At 59.0% G+C, this 18981-nt stretch overlaps 1 protein-coding gene across 2 annotated transcripts in view; it reads right to left on the bottom strand.

Moving 5' to 3' along the window:
• Positions 1–12113, bottom strand: part of Kiaa0513 (KIAA0513 ortholog) — a 51284-nt gene extending 39171 nt beyond the window's left edge. For both annotated transcript variants that reach the window (XM_077105827.1, XM_077105828.1), the window contains exon 1: positions 12018–12113. The gene's annotated coding sequence lies outside the window, so the exon portion shown is untranslated. The remainder of the gene's footprint in view (positions 1–12017) is intronic.
• Positions 12114–18981: the final 6868 nt, after the last annotated feature.

Genomic DNA, 18981 nt, shown 5'->3' with positions numbered 1-18981 from the left:
GAAAATGTGGCCAGGCCTCAGGGCCACTGGGAGGAGCCTGGCTTCTGAGTCACCACCCTGAATGCTGTGGCCCTGGGCCTCCCCTTCCCGCCCTGCACCAGCCCCTCCCTCCCTCCCCTCCCAAAGAACCAACGCCCTGGCCCAAGGCCTTCACGGGGATAGAGCCCAGGCCACAGAGAACTCGTGAGGTCTGGCTGACAAAGGCTTCCTTCCCCAACTACTCAGGTTCTCAGGAGCAGGAAAAGTTTGTCTAAAGGTGTCTGGGTCACCCCTGGGCGTGGGCACAGGACAGGAAGAGAGTGCCTGGCGGGTAGGGAGCAGTCTGCCACTCTGCAGGGAGGAGTCACAGAGCCTGGCTCAGCCGCAGCTGGACCAGACCTCTCTGCACAGGGCTGGGCCCAGGAGGGCCATGCAGGAGGCGGGGTTCCGCCACAGGGACGCCAGGACCTGGCCCCTGCCACCTCTGGGCCCCATCTTGTCCTTTCTCCTGGAGCGATCTGCCCCGTTTCCCTCTGTGGCCTCATTTGCTGCAGAATGGGGGGTCCTCCTAGGATCCTCCCCAGACTCAGCTTTAATGCAGCACATCAGACAGGCTTTGGGGACACAGCAGGCCCTAAAACACATGGAGGAGTCATCCCACCAGGAGCCTCTGATCAGACTGTCCCTGCTGGGTTCTTCCAGAGATCAGAGAGTGACAGAGAAAGAGAGAGGGAGAGGGAGGGAGGGGGAGGGGGAGATGGAGGGAGAGGGAGAGAGGGAGGGGGTGGGAGGGGAGGAGAGAGAGGGAGGGGGTGGGAGGGGGAGGAGAGAGAGGGAGGGGGTGGGAGGGGGAGGAGAGAGAGGGAGGGGGTGGGAGGGGGAGGAGAGGGAAAGAGAGGGAGAGGGAGGGAGAAGGAGGGGGGTGGGAGGGAGAGGGGGAGAGAGAGAGAGGGAGGGGTGGGAGGGGGAGGAGAGGGAAAGAGAGGGAGAGGGAGGGAGAAGGAGGGGGTGGGAGGGAGAGGGGGAGAGAGAGAGGGAGGGGTGGGAGGGGGAGGAGAGGGAAAGAGAGGGAGAGGGAGGGAGAAGGAGGGGGGTGGGAGGGAGAGGGGGAGAGAGAGAGAGGGAGGGGTGGGAGGGGGAGGAGAGGGAAAGAGAGGGAGAGGGAGGGAGAAGGTGGGGGGGTGGGAGGGAGAGGGGGAGAGAGAGAGGGAGGGGGGAGGGAGAGGGAGAGGGAGGGAAGAGGGAGAGGGAGAGGGAGGGGGGAGGGACTGCTTGAGGGAGAAGGCCCTCTGCTGGCTACTGGCCGTGGCTCCTGGGCTGCAGGTCAGCAGCACCAGAGTGCTGAGATGAGATGAGCCCTTTTGTATTAAATATCTTCAAGATTTTGATGCTACTCATTACGGAAGTTATGTTCAGTCACATTTTTCTAAATCCTTTCTGTAAAAACTCCTCTGAGTACAAGATGGGCATTTTCAGACAAGTCAAAGAAGGCCCTGCCACCTCTTCTCTGCGACCGTGCGACCGCTGGTACACCCCTGGGCGCGGCTGTGAGCCCTGGCCCCCAGCGCCCTGGAGACAGAGCCCGGAGTGAGGAAGCCCCCAGGGCTGTGCTTCTCGGATGGCGCACTGCTAGGATTCCCCGTGATGACCAACTGAATAGCAATTGCCCCCCACTGCCAGGCGCCAAGCTAATGCCTGGCAACCTGACTTAAATCCCCAGGAACGTAGGGCTAAGTCTGTTACCACCCCCATTCTCTGGATGAAGACATCTCAGGCTTAGAAAGGTGGACAGTCCACTACGGGGGCAGGGCAAGACCGAGTCCAGATGAAGCCACGCAGAGCCCGACGTCACAGCCTGCAGCACATGGTGTGCAGTGTGCCTTCCCCCATCTGCTGTTGGGGTACAGGTGAAGCCAGGCTTTGGGTGTACCCTGAGTGTCCCCCAAGGGCTCACGTTAAAGGCTCTGTCCCCAGGATGGCACCACTGGGAGTGGCCGTGGACCTTCAAAAGCTGGGGCTAACAGAAGGTCCTCCGCAGGAGTGACCCTGCTTGTCCCCTCTGTGCTCAGGCCTGAGATGGGACCGTTCCCACACCCATGACGCGCTGCCCTTGCCTGAGGGTGGCCCAGCCCTGGACCAGAACTTCTAAAACTGAGTTCTCAATAAGCTGTTTCTCCTTATGTTGCTGCCCTGGTTTTCCACTGTGGGACACGGGCTGCCTGCGGCACTCCAGACCCTCTACAGGGGCCGTGCACTGGGCGAGCTAACTGCCCTGCACCAACGCCCAGGGAAAAGGCCATCTGCAGGCTCCTGTTTGGAGAGGAGCCAGGCAGCTGCTGACTTGGGAAACTGGCATTTCCTCCAAAGCATTGGAGAGTCTGCTTCCCACTCCAGGGGACACTGGCAGGCCAGCTGAGTCTTCAGGCTTCTGAGAATGGGGCAGGGGGCCGGGGGGCAGGTGAGAGGGACAGGGAGCCGGGGAAAGGACAGGCTGGACACAGACTCAAGAGGGACACTGAGCCACAGGACAGTGAGGGGCAGGTGAAGTCAGCCCACAGTCACAGCAGCGACTGCCAGCGTCCCCACCTTCCGCCCCCCTTGTGCCCAGCAGGCAAAGGCAGGCCAGCTCTTGCCCTGGACTGGCTTGTCATTTGTGCTTGCACAGCCTGGGACTGCACCCCCCGGGGCTGATGAAGACAGCTGTCACCTCCCTGCCACTCACACTCCCTTTCTTCTTGGCAGGGCAGCATGGGGGACAGACAGGATACAAGGTATCACCCTGTAGACTTCGGATGATTTGACAACTGGTGATTAAGCCCTGCTGGGTCCCAGGAACTGCCACGAGTCCCGGGGAAGCCAAGACGAGCGACATGAGGCCCCTCGCTTCCAAAGGGGTGCAGAGGGTGACGGGTTCCAAAGGGGTGCAGAGGGTGACGGGTTCCAAAGGGGTGCAGAGGGTGACAGGTTCCACACGTCAGCAACGTGCCGAGCACACACCTGGGAGCACAGGCCACAGGAGCACAGAGACTGGTCCCGTTCCCCCCCACCACCGCCTGGGCACATGGCACATGGCACGAGATGGTTCTTCGGGGCAACTGAGCGGAGCCTGAGTGTGACGGGCAGGCAGGGAAGCTATTCCAGACCCGGAAGTCCCCCTGAGAAGATTCAGGCGGAGATGCAGCGGAGGGGGGCGGAGAACTGTAGCCCACTTTTGCATTTGGAAATGTCCCCGGCACCTGAACACTGGAGCATATTCAGCCGCTTCTCCGTCCTGTCATTCTGGGCCTTCCCGTGGGACAATTATGAAAACGCAGTTCTGCACCTCAGTGCCGCTAGGCGGAGGGACTCCTGCTCCTGGGAGCCGGGGTGGGGGTGGGCAGACTCTGCAGGCCAGGAGGGTCCTGCTGGAGGGCTGGCTTGGCTTCCAAGGCAGCTGAAGAGCCCTCAGGGCCATGTCAGGTACAGGGGCTCCCGGGACAGCTCCGGACCCCCCCTTGGAGACCCCCTCAGCCGAAGGCTAGTCCAAGGTGCCCAGGGCATGCCTGGAGGCAGCTCCCGTTCAGCGTGTCCTTCCAGGACAAGAAACACAAGGCAGGAGGATCTAACCCCGAAAGGTGGGTGGAGAGCTGGGGCCTGCGAGGAGCTCCAAACTGCTGGGCACTAATGACCTTCCTGATGTTTCCAAAGGCACCTCTGAGCCGGCGGCCAATATGAGCACACGGAGCCACCAACGTGCTTCTTGCTGCCAACCGTGGGCTGAGTGCTCCCTGGGGTGGCTCCCCTGTGCATGGCAGGGGTCCTAGGGGAACCTCTGGCCTTACCCACCACTGGCAGGAGCACCTCCCAGCTGTGACGACCACATGTCCCCAGACATTGCCCCCACCTGGAAATCCCTGCTCTACCTAAACCCCGAGCGGCAGCAACTCCAGAGTCTCATCCTCCAGCTGCTCCTGCTGCAGACCCCTCCTGTAGTCCTGAGGTCACCGCGGGTTAGGCCAGCAGAGCACAGGGACCTCTGATGAAAGTCTCCACAGGAAACAGTGTGTTTGGTGCCAAGGGAGCTTGTGTGTTGAACTGCAGGGTGAGAGCAGGCTCCGCGTGGGTCTGCTCAGCCGCCCTGCGAGGAATGGGCTCCATGGGCCATTCCTTTAGCCATTCAAGAGCCTCCACCTGCTCTTACAGCACTGCAGAAACGCCCCCACCACACGACAGGCAGAAGCCTGGCCTCAGGGAGCCTACCCTCTAGTCAGAGAGCAAAGGCGTCAACAGAAATCACAGCGCACAGCTCTGAATACAACAGGAGTATCTAACGGATCAGAGCTGAGCCCCCCACTAGGCTGGCCGCTGGCCACACATGGCCGTGAACCTGTGGAACGAGGCTCAGACAGGGATGTGCGGACCACATGGGAGTTCAGGCTTTAAATGAAAAGAGAACGTAAAATGTCTTCTTGATAATGCTGATGCCGACTGTGAGTGGAAATGAGATATTTTAGATTCACTGGTTAGATAAAGTCTATTAACAAGCTGGTGCAGGGGTGCACACCTGTAACCCCAGAGACTCAGTAGACTAAGGCAGGAGGATGGCAAGTTCAAGGCCAGCCTGGGCAACGCAGCGAGACCCTAAGCAACTCAGTGAGACCCTGTCTCAAAATAAAAACAAAAAGGGCAGGGGTGTGGCTCAGAGGTAAAACACCCTGTGTTCAATCCCAGCACCAAAAACAAAATAACAAAAACTAGTAACAAACATCATCTGTTTCCCTCACTGTCTTCATGAGGTTGCTGGATGGTCACAGCTTATACACGACCCACTGGAGATTCTGCTGGACGGGGCTGGGCTACGCTGGGTGGGCAGGTGCTCCTCCATCCTGAGAGGGCTCTTCCACCGAGGCCCAGAGCTGCGGCCCTCAGAAGCCATGAAGTGGACACGGGCCTTGGCAGGAGTCTGGCCACCCTGGGACCAGAGCATTGGCTCCTGCTGCGCCAGGCTGAGGGAGGGAGCTGGGCAGGGGCTTTGAGGCCTGGTTCTGGAGGCCAAGGAAAGGACTTGGGAAGAGGGTTAGGGTTGAATCTGGAGAATGCCATGATCTGCCTTTGATCCTAGGAAGCAGCTGCCCCTGGCCGTGTGTGCATGGAGTGGACTTCACAGCAGTGAGAAGAGAGGCAGGACCCCATTGGGCAGCAGCACCGGGACCCGGGACCCGCAGCCCTGGGCCCCAGCTCCCATGCAGGCTCCCTGGAGAGGTAGGAGGTGGCAGCGGAGAGGCTGCTGCTTGCTGCCCACGGCAGACGCGCCTGGGACCTCAGCTCTCACGGAGTCGCGATGGTGCCGTGGACGCCTCAGCCCCCAGGAGGGGACAGCGAAGTCCTGCTTATCACGCTGGGCCTGGGATTCCGATGTGACCCTGAGGTGAGGAGGTGGCCACCTGACTCTCCCCTTCCTCTATGGACTGGTTCGTTTCCTTTGTTCCATTACAAACCTGGTCTGCCCGGCTGGCCTCGTCCCTCCTCCTCCCCCTGCTCAGCTGCGCTACCTCCAGGGTGGGGCCTCTGCTCTGCTGGGCGGTCAGCAGTCTCCTCCAGGCTGGGTTTTGCTCCCTGGCGTCCTGGGCCCACCCCACCCTCCCTGGCCCGTCAGTGTGACAGCAGCCCCTGGAGCTCGGGCTCTGGCATGTTCCATCCCCCGCTCGCTCCTGTCTCCAGTTCCTCACTTGCCCCAGCTCATTGGCCACTTGGTGGCTGTGAGTCACTGGCTCTGAGTCACACTTGGCGAGGACACAAAGGCCAGAACACACCTGGGCGGGAAGGACGTTGCTGAAGAGCTGCTCAGGGCCCCAGTGGGGTCAGCAGCCAGGAGGAACCCCCCTCTCCTTCCTCTGCTGGAACTCACTCCTGCAGGGCACAGGCCTGGCCGCCACCTCCCACATGGGGCAGGTGGAGGCTTCCAGGGGCGCAGACAGCCCTGAGCATGAGCTGCTCTGCTCCACGCAGGCTCCTCCCTGGCCACCAAGCTGTAGAGGGTGAGCAAGGTGGGAGGTCCCAGAGCTGGGGGGCCCAGCCAGCGGCACAACCCGCCCCAGGTTTGGGCCTGGGACAGACAGATGTCAGTGGAAGGAAGGATGCAATGCAAACAAGCTCGGCCGTGGCGTCCACAGGACGCCCAGCGGTGCCCCCCTCCTTGTCCAGCCCCCAGCCAGAGGTGGTCTGCAGGGCAGGGGGAGCCAGGAGGCCGAGGTGCGGAAGGCATCACACTCCCTCAGGACCCAAACACCCACCAGCAGCAGGAGCAGGGGCTGGGACGGCCGTCCATGACCACGGTCACCAAGGGCCACGTACTGTTCGATGCCTTTATATGAAAAGTTCAGACCCCACAAATCCCTAGAGACAGGAAGCAGATTAGCGGTTGCCAAGGCTGGGGGAGGGGAGAGGAGCCAACGCAGAGGGGTTTCGTTTTTAGGGTGATGGAAGTGTTCTAAAATTAGACTTCGATGATGGTCGGCCACTCGGTCAAGTTACCAAAAACTGAAGGGTCCGCTTGGAACAGGTGCGGGATGCTGCACAGAGCACCCGGACAGGCTGCGGGAAGAAAGGACGACACAAAGGACGGAAAGGGGGGCGCTGCCCCGTCCAGGGCCCCGAGGCCAGAGGGTGCCGGTTCTCCACCCAATCAGGCCACAGGCCAGGAGGGCAAGGTGGGCAGAGGACCCCACAGCAGGGTGTCGCTCTCAGAGGGGACGGCTGAGGACACTGGGGACAAGCTGGCACTCAGGGGCCCTCCGAGGCACTCAGCCTGGGCAGGGATCAAAGCAGACAGGACAGGGAAGAAGCAGGGCCCGGGGATGGTTGGCCTGGGTCTGTGTGGTGACAGGGACGAGCCCCACCTCACCCTGCCCAGCTTCTCATCGCGCCAGCACAGGGGCCCCGAGTGTGCGACCAGGGAGCAGGTGGCTGGGCTCGGCGCAGCAGACCCAATAGACACGTGCCAGGGCCAGGACCCTCGGGACAGAGAGCCACCTCCTCTCCCGCTGCTTTCCTTTGGGTCCTCGGTCCACGTCCCACCACGTGAAGTATAAGGAGAACAGCTCTGGAGACCACCTGACCGGAAGCACTGTCCCCACACCGACCCCTGTGCCCCCTGGGGGCATCTCCTCCGCACCCTCTCCCCCTGTAAAGCTGAGCAGGGACCTGGTCAGTGGACTCCTGGGGACAAACCAGTCTGCGGGGAACTGCAGAGAGGGCTTTTTCCTTTTGAAAGAGGAGGAAGGAAGGGCTTGGCGGGAGGGCGCAGAGGTGATCCATAAGGGCGCTCAGGGAGCCTGGGCTCTCTAGACGGGGAAGGAGAGGCAGGGGCGGCCCTGCCCCTCTTCATGTCCCCTGAACCTGGCTGCAGCTGCAGGACCCCCGAGTCCAACAGCACCAACAGATCTCAGCAGGAGAGGTGAGATGCCAGCGAGAGGGGGTGCCAGCGAGGCGGTGCTCGGAACGCAAGGGGCGTGAGGGCCCAGATGCCCGTCACTGTGGGCCGGTGTGCCCGCCACCAGCTCTGCCCGCCACCTGCTCCCACGAGAGCAGCCGCCTGCCCTCCTGCAGGGCTCACTCCCACCTGGACTGGAGACACCCCGGAGCCCAGAACCAGCTCCCCTGCAATAGACCTGCCCACTGCACGGGACAGCGCGGCCCCTCCTGACGGGCAGCCCAAGGCTGGGTCCCTCCTCTCTTGCTGAAGGCCAGGAGCTGCTGCCCCTCCATGAGCCGGACAGCATCAAGCCAAAAGCTCCGGAAGGAACCCTTGTCCCTGTGGAGACCAGCCTCCCATCAGTAGGGTAGAGGCCAGGGGTGTTAAAATCTGAGAGCAAGGAGACTCGTCCGGGGGCTCGACAGTCACCCTGCCATCTGCTGGCCTGGTGCCCTGGGCCAGGTCACTGGAACGTTGGGCCCTGCTCTCCTCTCGGGGAGCATGTGCCCATGTACCTACAGTCCCTCACCTCGAAAGCCGAGAGGCTCATTGATGCTCCCCGTAAAAATAGCCAGTAATTACCCCTAAAAATAACCCTGACCTCTGCCACATTTTCCTTTTAAAATGTCACTTGGTCTTGAAGTTGGAAGGTATCACGGGGAGAATTGTGTCCCCACAAAAAGATACACTGAAATTCCAGCCCCAGAGCCTGTGCGGAACTTATTTGGAACCAGGGCCTCTGCGGGTATGAGGCCAGGAGGAGGGGCCAGGGGCAGGCGGAGCTGCGTCCAGGAAGAGACCGAGGCACAGGGGGGAGAGATGTAGGGACAGAGCAGGGAGCCTGTGGCCCTGTGACCTGAGGCAGAGTCTGAGTGACGGGGCTACACGCCGAGACGCAGCGGGGGTCACCGGCGACCACCAGAACCTGGAGAGGTGGTGGTCTCCCTCTGAGACCCCAGAAGGAACCGGTCAGCCACCCTTGATTGGGGGCTTCTGGGTTCCAGAAACGGGGGGGAAGAGAGCGTGCTGTCTTGAGCCCCAGTTTGCGGTACTTTGTTCTTGTGCCCAAGAAAGTGGAGCCCTAGGGTCACTGGTTCCCTACCACCTCCCGCCCCTGTTCTGCCCAGTGGTCGGGCGCCGCTCCACTGCCTCTGGTAAGAGAAAACCAACTACTGTCCACTGCCTTCCACCATGAAGACGCCTGGCTGTCTCTCCTGCCCTCGGGAGTCCTCCCCGAGCACCTGCTGTAAGCCAGGCACTGTCTGCATTTGTGCTGCACCAACAGGAAGAGCTGGGGCAGCAGCGAACATGGAAGAGATGTCAGAAGCATTCTCTAAAAAACAAGGTCATTTCTGATATAGTTTTGAAGAAAATAAAACAATGCAATATAACAGAGCAAGTGGGCTAGGGACCAGAGGAAAAAGGGACATCATTTGATTGTTTAGAGAAGGTCAGGCTGAGGATGTAATATTGAAGCAGACCTGAATGACAAGGAGGTGGTCATGGGCAAATCTGATGGCGGAGAGAGCCAATGCAAAGGCCCTGTGGCAGAGTGAGCTGGGTATGCTAGAGGCCCCAAAAGAAGGTGGGACCTTTGTGAGTGAGAGTAGTACCTGCTGAGCTGGAAAAGCAGGTGAGGCTGGCCAGGACCTGTAGTTCACCTGGCAGACCATGGGAACAGGTGTGAACTTCTCCACAAGGGAACTGAGAAGCTTCAGGGAGAGACGGAATGGGGCAGGCGATGGAGGTCCAGAAGCTGAAAGCTTTCTAACTATGATGTCTGTCCTCTGGTCCTTGGACCTTGTCAACGACAGCCCCCAAGACCCTCCGGGCTCATTAGCACAGGTTTAGCACTGGAGTGAAGGGCAGCGAGTATCCTGGTTTCCCCCGGGTCCCTCACAAAGGACTGTCACCAGAGAACACGGCATCCTGATCAGGCAGCAGGTGGACCCTCTCGGGTCCAGACCTACACTTCACCCGTGTGGCCCCAGGTGGCCCCGCTTTTAGTGCTGCCTTGTACCCTGACCTGCCCAGGCATGGTCAGGCCCCCTCCCCAGGAGTCCTGTGCCACGCAGGTCTGGAAAATGGGACGGAAGCCTCTCTTCCTCAGGAGAACAGCTTGTCTTTAAAGGGGAAAAAAAGAAGTGCCACCTGCCCCAACCATGCCACGTACAGAACACTGTGTCAACAAACACGGCACTCCTCCCCACAGCCCTTGTCTTCCGGGAGGGGACAGGAAAGCCACCAGGGCAGGTTTCCCTGGAGTGGTCTCGCTCTTGCCCCACACATCTGAAGACACCCGGGCCCTTTGGAAACCCAGGCACTTGAGCAAAGCCACGTCCTGCCCCGTTTCTCAACCATCATAAACAAATCTGGGTTGACAGTGCAGCTGCGCTGGCCAGCTTGGGGTGCGCTGGGGAGGGCGCTCTGCCCCAGGCCTTTGGGGGAGACGGGGTGTCTGGCTGGAGGCCCATTCCCCCAGATACCAGCTCCACCTGCACCCCTGGAGGCGGCTGCCTCGCCCAGCCCTGGCGGCTGGGATTGACACCGTGCTCTGCCTGCACCAGCTGAGCAGCTCTGGGCACGCCAGCCCCAGCTCCCTCAGTGGTATGGGAGCCCCACGTCCCCAGGCTCGAAAGATGGATCGGGAGCTCTGGAGTGCTTTGGAAGGGAGGGCTGCTATGGGCGGGGACTTCCCTCATCTCTGTGCAGTTCCTTCCCGCTGCTGGGTGAGATTTTAACACGGCTTTTGATATTCCTTTGAACCCATCATTTTCCTTTTGTGAAAGGAGGCGGGGGTGGAGGGAGAAGGAACTAGGAGGCAGGCACCGGCATGACTCGCCCACCTGAACCTCTCCGAGAGCCTAAAGAAGCCCCCTTCACCCGGAGCTGCCATCAAATGACCTACCTTTGGAGATCCAAAGCCTGGTCATAAAGAGAGCGGCACATCTGCTGTTTGCAGACTCCTCACATGTGGGACGCTCCAGCAGACTCCCAAGGCCAGTGATCTATCCCCATCGTGGGTGGCTTCTGGTTGCCTTGAGGTGTGAGAGTGTCCAATAGCAAGACGGACACAAACCATCGACAGACAACCACCAGAAACCCAGGACAGCCACACAGAGGCTAGAGATAATCTGCCCATCACCAACCAATGACTCCCTGTGCCTGAGTCCTAAGCCACCTTCATCTCTAATGGGAAAAGAAAATCTCATGAGTCAACTTTTTCAGCAAGCTGATCTCCACAGCCCGCTGCCCTGCGCTTCAAAGGCATCCACAGCGCTATTTCTGAACAAAGTGGAGACAGAATCCCAGGCAGCTGGAGGGGAGAGCTGCAGAGCAGGGGGACTCCTCCACTGGTGCCGACGGAAGGCACTCCGCTCACTCCGCTCACTCCGCCTCGGCCCCTTGGCTCAGGGTCAAGCATTTTGGCCATCCTGCCTCAGGTCTAGGGCAGAGGCCGTCTCCAGTCAGAAGAATCAGAAACAGGAGCATCAGGCTGGGGGCTGGATCTTGGCCAGGCGGGCGGCCTGGGTCTGGACACTGTCAGCTTGCCTCTAACACTGACTCACCTCAGGGACGGTTCCGTGGTGGGCACCTCCCCTGTGCCAGCTCAGAGGTGAGTCCCTGCTCAATCTGCAGGTTGGCACTCATGCCCGGCACTGACCCAGAGAGGAAGAGGAGCTGGCCACTACAAAGCCTCTTCCTCTTCCCCTTTTGATCTTCCCACGTCCAGTCTACCCACAACCTAGGGAAACATGAAGCCAGTACAGGGGGGCAGGCACCAGTTCCAGGAAGTCCAACACCTGGACACTGGCTCCGCTCCCTGAGCCAGCTGTCTCAAGGAGCTCCCAGAGCCACAGCCACATTGCTGTGCCCTCCATAAACCGTTATGCTCAGGGACCTCAGGAGCAGAGGGGAGCGCTGACCGGGACAGCCCCTGGGTCAGGGAACGCTTTTCCTCCACCCCGCCTGCCAGCCCGGAGCACCAGGCCGCACCCTCAAACCCACCACTCAGGCAAACTTGACCCACAGCCCTGCGCCGAGGTCCTCGCCACTCTCCCAGCAGGTCCTTCCAGGAGTCTGGGTTTCTTGTTTTCCCCGGCGTCCACACCCCAGTTCCACCCCAAAGCCGCGGAGCCACAGCATCTGCTGACCTCAGCCAAGGGGCAGCCCCTCCTGCCATCAACCCCCTTGCCCTAGTACCCTGCCTCCTGCAAGCCAGAACCCCGTCGAGACCCCGGCCCTCGAGGACCCATGCCCTTGGCAACCACGGACCCTTCTCCACACCTGCCCCCACCCTGCTCTCCCGCGGAGACCCCCTCGTTGTCACTCTGAGAACCTCGACCTGTCACCTCGCGGAGGTCCCAGCCTTTGTCGCCCAGTCGTCACCCAAACCCTTGCCAACCAGGGGAGACCCACGTCCTTGTCGCCCCGCGGAGCACCTCGTCCCGCCAACCCGCCGCGCTGCCATCTGTCACCCCTGGCAGAACCCGCGTCTCCAAAGATCCCGTCCCGTGCACGCAGCTCCCCCATCACTCCCGGGCCACCCCCTTGCGAACCCGCAGGCGACCCTCGGCCCTCTCACCGTGGCGGGCGGCCGGCAGGCAGAGGACCGGGCTGCAGGCGGGCGCCGTCCGGTCGGCGGCTGCGACGACTGCGCCGAGCGCTTGCAGCCGGGTCCTTCCGAGGCTCCGCGGAGAGCTGTCAGTCAGCAGGACCGCCCCGCCCGTCTGCGCAGGCGCGGAGCCCCGCCCCCGCCGTGGCGTCACGGGACGGCGGCGCGGCCTGCGGGGTCCGCCCGGTGCGCGGCTCTTCCGCGGTCCTGGCTCGGGGCTCCCCGCCGCGCAAGAGCAGTTACCTGGCCGCGGGGCTGGAGGAGGAGCCCCGCGAGGAGCCGGGGCCGCGGTGCTGGCCCGGTGCTGACCCGGTGTCCCTGGCCCGGCGGCCGCACCTTCCCTGCACCGCAGAGCCCGGGTCGCCCCAGAACCGGCGTCTCTGCACAGCACCAGAGCCGGGGGTCGCCGCAGAGCCGGGGTCGCCCCAGAGCCGGGGGTCGCTGCAGAGCGGGGTCGCCCCAGAGCCGGGGTCTCTGCACAGGGGGTCGCCCCAGAGTCGGGGTCTCCGCAGAGCTGGGGTCGCACCACAGTGGGGGGGTCTCTGCACAGCCGGGGTCTCCCCAGAGCCGAGGTCGCTGCAGAGTCAGGGTCTCTGCAGGGCGGGGGTCGCTCTAGAGCGGGGGTCTCCCAGAGCCGGAGTTGCCGCAGAAGCAGGGGTCGCTGCAGTTGTGGACGGGTCTCTGGATGGTGAGGCGGGGTGCTGAGCGCAGCCCGAGGCCGGCTTGCGTGTACCCCGAAAGCCGGTGTCTTAAAGACGTGGATGCCCTGGGATCCCCAGTTCAGGATCTTTCCAGGAACACGATGAGTTTGTTCCACCTCTCCAGAGAGACAGACGAAAACCCGAGCTGCCTCCCGCGGAAGCCCTTAGCTCTAGAAGGGAGCGGAGAGACGGACACCCCTACGCTGGGGTCTGTCGAACTTGGCTCCGGCACCCAGCAGAGTGGAGCTTCTGACTCCGCGGAGTTGGCCCTGGCCCTGGCCCTGGCCCTCCGGTTTCTGAAGACACTCCCTGGGCCACCGGGCTGCACCAAAGTGACAGGTCTGTGGGGCTCTGCTGAAGTGGCTGGTCAGCAGTGGGGCTGAATGTTAGACCAAGGCGGGAGTCATGCTGGGGACCCAGAGTTCTGCCACTCAAGGGAAAAGAGGACAGTGTGCTGGTGATGCAGGGCCAGCCCATGCCCCAGGCTGGTCCTGGACAGATGGCCTGTTGACTGGACTTGCTTGGAAAAGTTTAAGGGAACGACAGCGTTGGGAACTGCAGTCCCACGGGGTTGGGGACCTTCAGACGGAAACTGTTCCGGTTCCTCCTGGTTTGCCTGAGGAGCTGGGCATGGCCACTGGGGAAGAAGCTGAATCTCAGGGTGCCCAAGCTTGGTGTGAACTCAGGAAGGGAAGGTAGCCTTCCATTCCCTCAAGTGGACACTACAGAGAAGTGGCATACGTGGTCTCCATCGGGCTCTGCCTGTGTGTGGCAGAATACAAGTGCCGTGTTGGGGAACTTGTGGGAATGGGGACTCCTGCAGTGGCTAGAGGGACACCCCTTTGAGTGGGCACTGCACACTGACTGGACAGTCCTGATTTGATCTGGGCAATACCAGTGCTCTCACTGAAAAAGTGTGAGTTCATTGAGGTCAGATTCTATTTGGGGGGACATCATTTCTCCTCAAAGGACTCGTGCAGCTCTCTGCCCCTTCATCAAAGGTCTTCTGACCTTGCCAGAAAGCTGGACAGAAGCATATGAATATAGCCATTTCAAAAAAGAGGAAGAGAATTTGCAAACCACAGACTACCAGCAAACTCCACATCAGGCCTGGGAAATAAATATTCAGGATAGACAAGTCATGGAGATGTACCTGTGACCTCTCCAAAGAGAACGCACCAAGGACAAAGACCACATTATGGCCAGTTGACCTTGTTTCCTGGTGTGAAATATATAGCTAAGGAAGTATGGTGGACACTGTTTCTGGACCCAAAGGTGTAATTTATCAACATTTTTTCAGTTATAAGTGACAAAAACTCCATTTGAGTTGATATTATTATTAATTTATGGATCTTTTATGATATAGGGGGTCGAATCTGGGTGTACTGTACCACTGAGCTACATCCTCAGCCCTGTTTATTTTTTGTGACAGGGTCTTTTTAAATTGCTCAAGCTAGTCTTTTTTTATATATATTTTTTAGTTGTAGTTGAACAACAATACCTTTATTTTTATGTAGTGCTGAGGATCCAAACCAGGGCCTTGCACGTGCCAGGCGAGCGCTCTATTGCTGAGCCACAACTCCAGCCTATCAAGCTAGTCATAAACTTTTGATTCTCCTGCCTTAGGCTCCAGAGTAGGTGGGATTATAGGCACGTGCCATCACACACAACTTCAAGTTAGTTTTTTAAGAGAGAATGTGATGCTAGGCGTGGTGGTGCACGCCTGTCACCCCACCAGCTCAGGAGGCTGAGGCAGGAGGATTGAAAGTTCAAAGCCAGCCTCAGCAACTAGCAAGACCCTATCTCAAAATAAAAAGGGCTGGGGATGTGGCTCAGGGTTCGAGTGCCCCTGGGTTCAATCCCCAGTACCAGGAAGAACACAAACAACAAAACCCCAAAACCTCAAATAGAGGATAAGTCCAAATAGGCAGTTACACAAGATGCAGCAGCGGGTGCGACTTACTATCAGTTGTTTCCGCCCAGCCACAGGCCTATCTTTCTCTCTCCCCTGCTTTCTAAATGACCACCATCAACTTAGTGGCTCACAAAAACACAAATGTATTATCTCGCAGCTCTGGGGGTCAGGTTCCAGAATTGAGGTGTCAGCAGGGCTGGTTCCTACTAGGGCTCTGGGAGGGCGTTCCTGGCTCGGTCCCCTCCTGCTCCAGAATCCCAGTGCTCTGGGTAGTTCCCCAGGCTTTCTCCTCCTTTTGTCACAGGAGAAGATGTCTCCAGAGAAGGGTCCTAGGAGTTCCCAGAGGCGGGAGAACTCAGTTAGGACCAGCAGGGTTCTTGGCATTCGCGATGGAGAAGAATTCAGCACCAGCCACACAACGGCAGACACAGAGGTTTATTTGGGAAGGCCGATATGCGTTCAAGGGAGAGCGTCTGGAGAGTGAGGAGCCCTGACTCAGGCTGGGGGTCTGACCTTTATAGAAGGGCTGTACCAGGGGCTGGACTGGAGGTGAAGCCAGGTGGAGCCACACAATTTTCCTGCGCTTGTGTATTTCCCTCATTTTATGAGGGCCAAGTTTTGCAACTGTGTTTTCTCCATCTCCCGTAAGATTCCGCATTTCTCTCTCCTTGTCCTAAATCCCTCTCACTTTTACTGGGAGCACAGCTGGCTGTGCCTAGTGTCTCTGCTGGGCTCTCCTGGTGGCTCCTGTGTGTCAGAGAGCACCAGGAGGCCAGCAGTGCCCGATTCCCTGCTGGTGGGGTCTCCTTACCCAGCCGTGAAGGTGGTCGCGTGTTCTCCCTTGCACAGTTCCCAGGGAGCGCGTACCCTGCGGAACACGGCACTAACCCCATCACCTTGACCTTCCCTCTCTCCATCCTTGGTCCTTTTCAGCCTGCAAGTGCGGTCAGATCCTCCAGCAGCCTCCCTCCCACCCGCAGATAAGGCCAGAGGTCCATCACTAGGCCCTGTCCAAGCTCCTTGGCCAGGCCTCACCACTGCCCTTTGCCCTCCACATGCTGACCCCACACAGGACTTCCAACAGCTCCCGCACCTTCTCACCTCAGGCCTCCCCACCTGCCCCTTTGCCCGAACCCCTTTCTTCTGCCACCCCACACTTAACCCCCACACCCTTCCTAGAGGTCATAACACCCCAACCTGAAGTGACCTCAACGCTCACCGACTAGAGAACAGGTGACCTGTGGTCTACTCCTGACCAGGTCTACTTCCTGACCAGGTCAGGTGCCTCTGGCCGCCATCCCAGCGCGTGGTATCTTTCCTCTGTAGGGACGAGCAAGTCTGTCATTTTGCTTGTGTGGGTGACGCCAGCTCAACACCGCTCGTGCCCGCAGCACCTGCGCATTCAGTAACTGCTGGAGATATCAAGGAGTTTCAGGGCGCAGGAGACCAGAAGAGGCCACCGGGGTGACTTCAGGGCTCGCTGCTGGGAGGCTCAGTGGATGGGGTGGGAAACTGACTTTGGGGGACCCTGTCGAGGGCAAGGGAGGCAACTGGGTGCAGCGCTAGGGCAGCAGGGGCGTGGCCAGCCAAGGAGGCAGAGCCAGGCAGGTGGCGCCAGGCTTACCTGTCCCTCAGCTGCCCCAGGTGCACACCTGGTCCACAGGGAGGCGAGGATGCAGTGCCTCTGAGGACAGGACAGACGGGGCTGAAGCCTGGCTCGCCAGCTCCCTGCTCGCTACCTCCCTGCATGGACCTCTCCCGGCCTGTTTGTGAGCTCGCACCGCCACCCTGCATGCTTACCAAGGGCCTGCTTTTATGGGCACTGGGGGCAGCTGTGAAGGGACCAGCAGAGCTCCCCTGGGAGGAAGAGTGAAGGGTAATGGGGCGAAACGTGTTGGGAGCCAGGCAGGGAGGGAGGCAGACACCCACGCCCCATCCTGCATTCAGTGACTGTCCACTCTTGGCCAGGCTCCACCCACAGGCCAGGCGAGGTGGCCAGTGCCAAGAATCCAGGAACCATCACACCACGATGGTTTAGACCTCCTGGGCCTTGCCGACTCTGGGGGATGGAGTCGTCCTCTGGCCACTGACAAATTCACCACCACAAACCCCACTCCTGCCTGAAGTTGGAGCCCGCGGTGGGGGGGTGTCCTGCTGCGGACGCCTCACAGCCAGCACCCTGGCCGAGAGGTGGGAGAGCCCTGCCCTGCCCTGCCCACACAGGGACAGCGCTGCCTGTTTCTGCGACAGGAGCCTATGGCAGGTGCCTTTGGCATCTCACACCTCCGACTGAGTGTTGCTTAGACATCATCCTCCAGGCCGTGCGTGTGCAGGAGTAGACCACAGGTCACCTGTTCTCTAGTCGGTGAGCGCTGAGGTCACTTCAGGTTGGGGTGTTATGACCAGTCTGTGTGAACACCGCCACCAGGGCCTTCTGGTGAGTGCAGGTGTGTGTTCAGTGTTTAGCAGGCATGCCTGTGCCACCCAAGGCAGGTGGCGCTCACCCATGTGTCCCCTGCAGCAAACACCGGTGCCCCTATGTTAGCTGTCTGTGGGTATGGGGCTCGGAGCTTGTTGTGGTTTGAGTTGGCATTTCCTTGATGACTAAGGAAAGTGCACACTGCATCATTTGATACCGTATCTTGCTGATTATTCTTATTTAATTATATTATCATGTATTTAAATTGGGTTGGGCAGGGGTGTAGCTCAGTGGCAGGGCACATGCATGCCAAAGACCCCAAGTTCAATCCCCAGACGGTTCCCCCAGCAAGAAAAGGGGCCATGGCTAATATTCCATTTATATTATATACATGAGCATACATATCCCTCAACTCCACTTTTTAACAACTTTAAAGATCCTACGTATCAATTCATAAAAGTACCTCTTTTCTACAGCTGCTCTAGGTATTCCCTGCATGAGGACAACAGTGCCACTAATCTTTGTTTCTGCCCACAGGCCACTGGAGGTGCTCAGGTTCTCAGTGAGAAACTGCTGGGTCAAAGGGCATGCACACTTAATTTTGGTGATCTGCGTTGCTAACTTGCTTTGCAAAGAGCCAAGTGAATTTACAAGTGACTAATTGGTATGCCTTCCGAATATAGGGTACAACCGGCTTTTTTTTTTAATTGCTGGGGATTGAACCAAGGCTACTGAGCTACACCTATCCGTTTTAAATTAAAAAAAAAAAAAAAATTGACAAAAGGTCTCACGGAGTTGCCCAGGCTGGCTTCAAATTGCAACCCTCCTGCCTCAGCCTCGTGAGGGCAATTATAGCCTTCGCCACTGCATCTGGTACAGCCAACATGTTTATCTTTGCCATCGACTGTGCTTTGCATGTCATTCACTCTGACTCTGAGGCAGTCCACTTTCCTTCTACCTGAACAGAGCCTCTAACTGGCTGCTTCCTGGGAAGTGCTCTGTGGGCCCAGCTTCTGCAGGCTGAGGAGTGAACAGGTACCTACCTGGAGCAGGGAGGCTCTCTGTCCTGCCGGCACCAGCAGTGCTCGGAGGTTGTCTGTCTCAGGCAGTCAGTGAAATCAGGGAGAGGCACAACCGGGGTTGAGCCATAATCTTAAAACAGGAAGAGACCTTAGAAATCAAGTCTAATCTCCTAGAGGTTTTTAAAAAGCTGAGGCTTTCAGAGGGGAAATGACTGGCAGAAACACTAGCAAGGCTGAGAGACAGGAATCCTTGGCAACAGGTGAACTGTTTTGCCAACTTGCCGTCCTTAACATGTTTGTGTGTGTGTGGGGAGGGGTGCTGGAACCCAGGGCCTCTTGCATGCTAGGCAAGTGCTCTAGCACTGAGCTACATGATACCATGCCAACAGCCCTTTTCCATATATATATTCGTACTGTGGATTGAACTCAGGAGTGCGTGACCACTGAGTCACACCCCCATCCCTTTTAAAAATTTTTAGAAAAAAGGGTCTCACTAAGTTGCTGAGGCTGGCTTTGCACTTCTGATCCTCCTTGTCTCAGCCTCCTAAGATGCTGGGATCACAGGTGTGCACCTCAGTGCCTGGCTTTTCTTCCCAAAATTTTGAGACAGGGCCTCACTAAATTGCTGAGGCTGGCCTTGAATTTGTGTGGTGCTCTTTTTGTTTTCTTTTTGGTGCCAGGTATTGAGCCACATCTCCAAATCCTCCCCAGGGTCTCATTGAGCTGCTGGATTACAGCCATGTGCCACGGGGCAGGGCTTCTTGTGCTCTCGTCAACAGACCTGTCACAAGACCCTGCTGCTGAAAACCAGAGGCAGAATGTTTGCCCAAGATGAGACTGTTACCAGGAAAAACCCAAACAGACCCTCTAGCTGCAC

This window comes from Callospermophilus lateralis, chromosome 18, assembly GCF_048772815.1.
Source record: "Callospermophilus lateralis isolate mCalLat2 chromosome 18, mCalLat2.hap1, whole genome shotgun sequence".
Lineage (NCBI taxonomy): Eukaryota > Metazoa > Chordata > Mammalia > Rodentia > Sciuridae > Callospermophilus > Callospermophilus lateralis.
The sequence above is the reverse complement of the archived record's forward strand: the minus strand, read 5'-3'. Positions and strand labels throughout refer to the sequence as shown.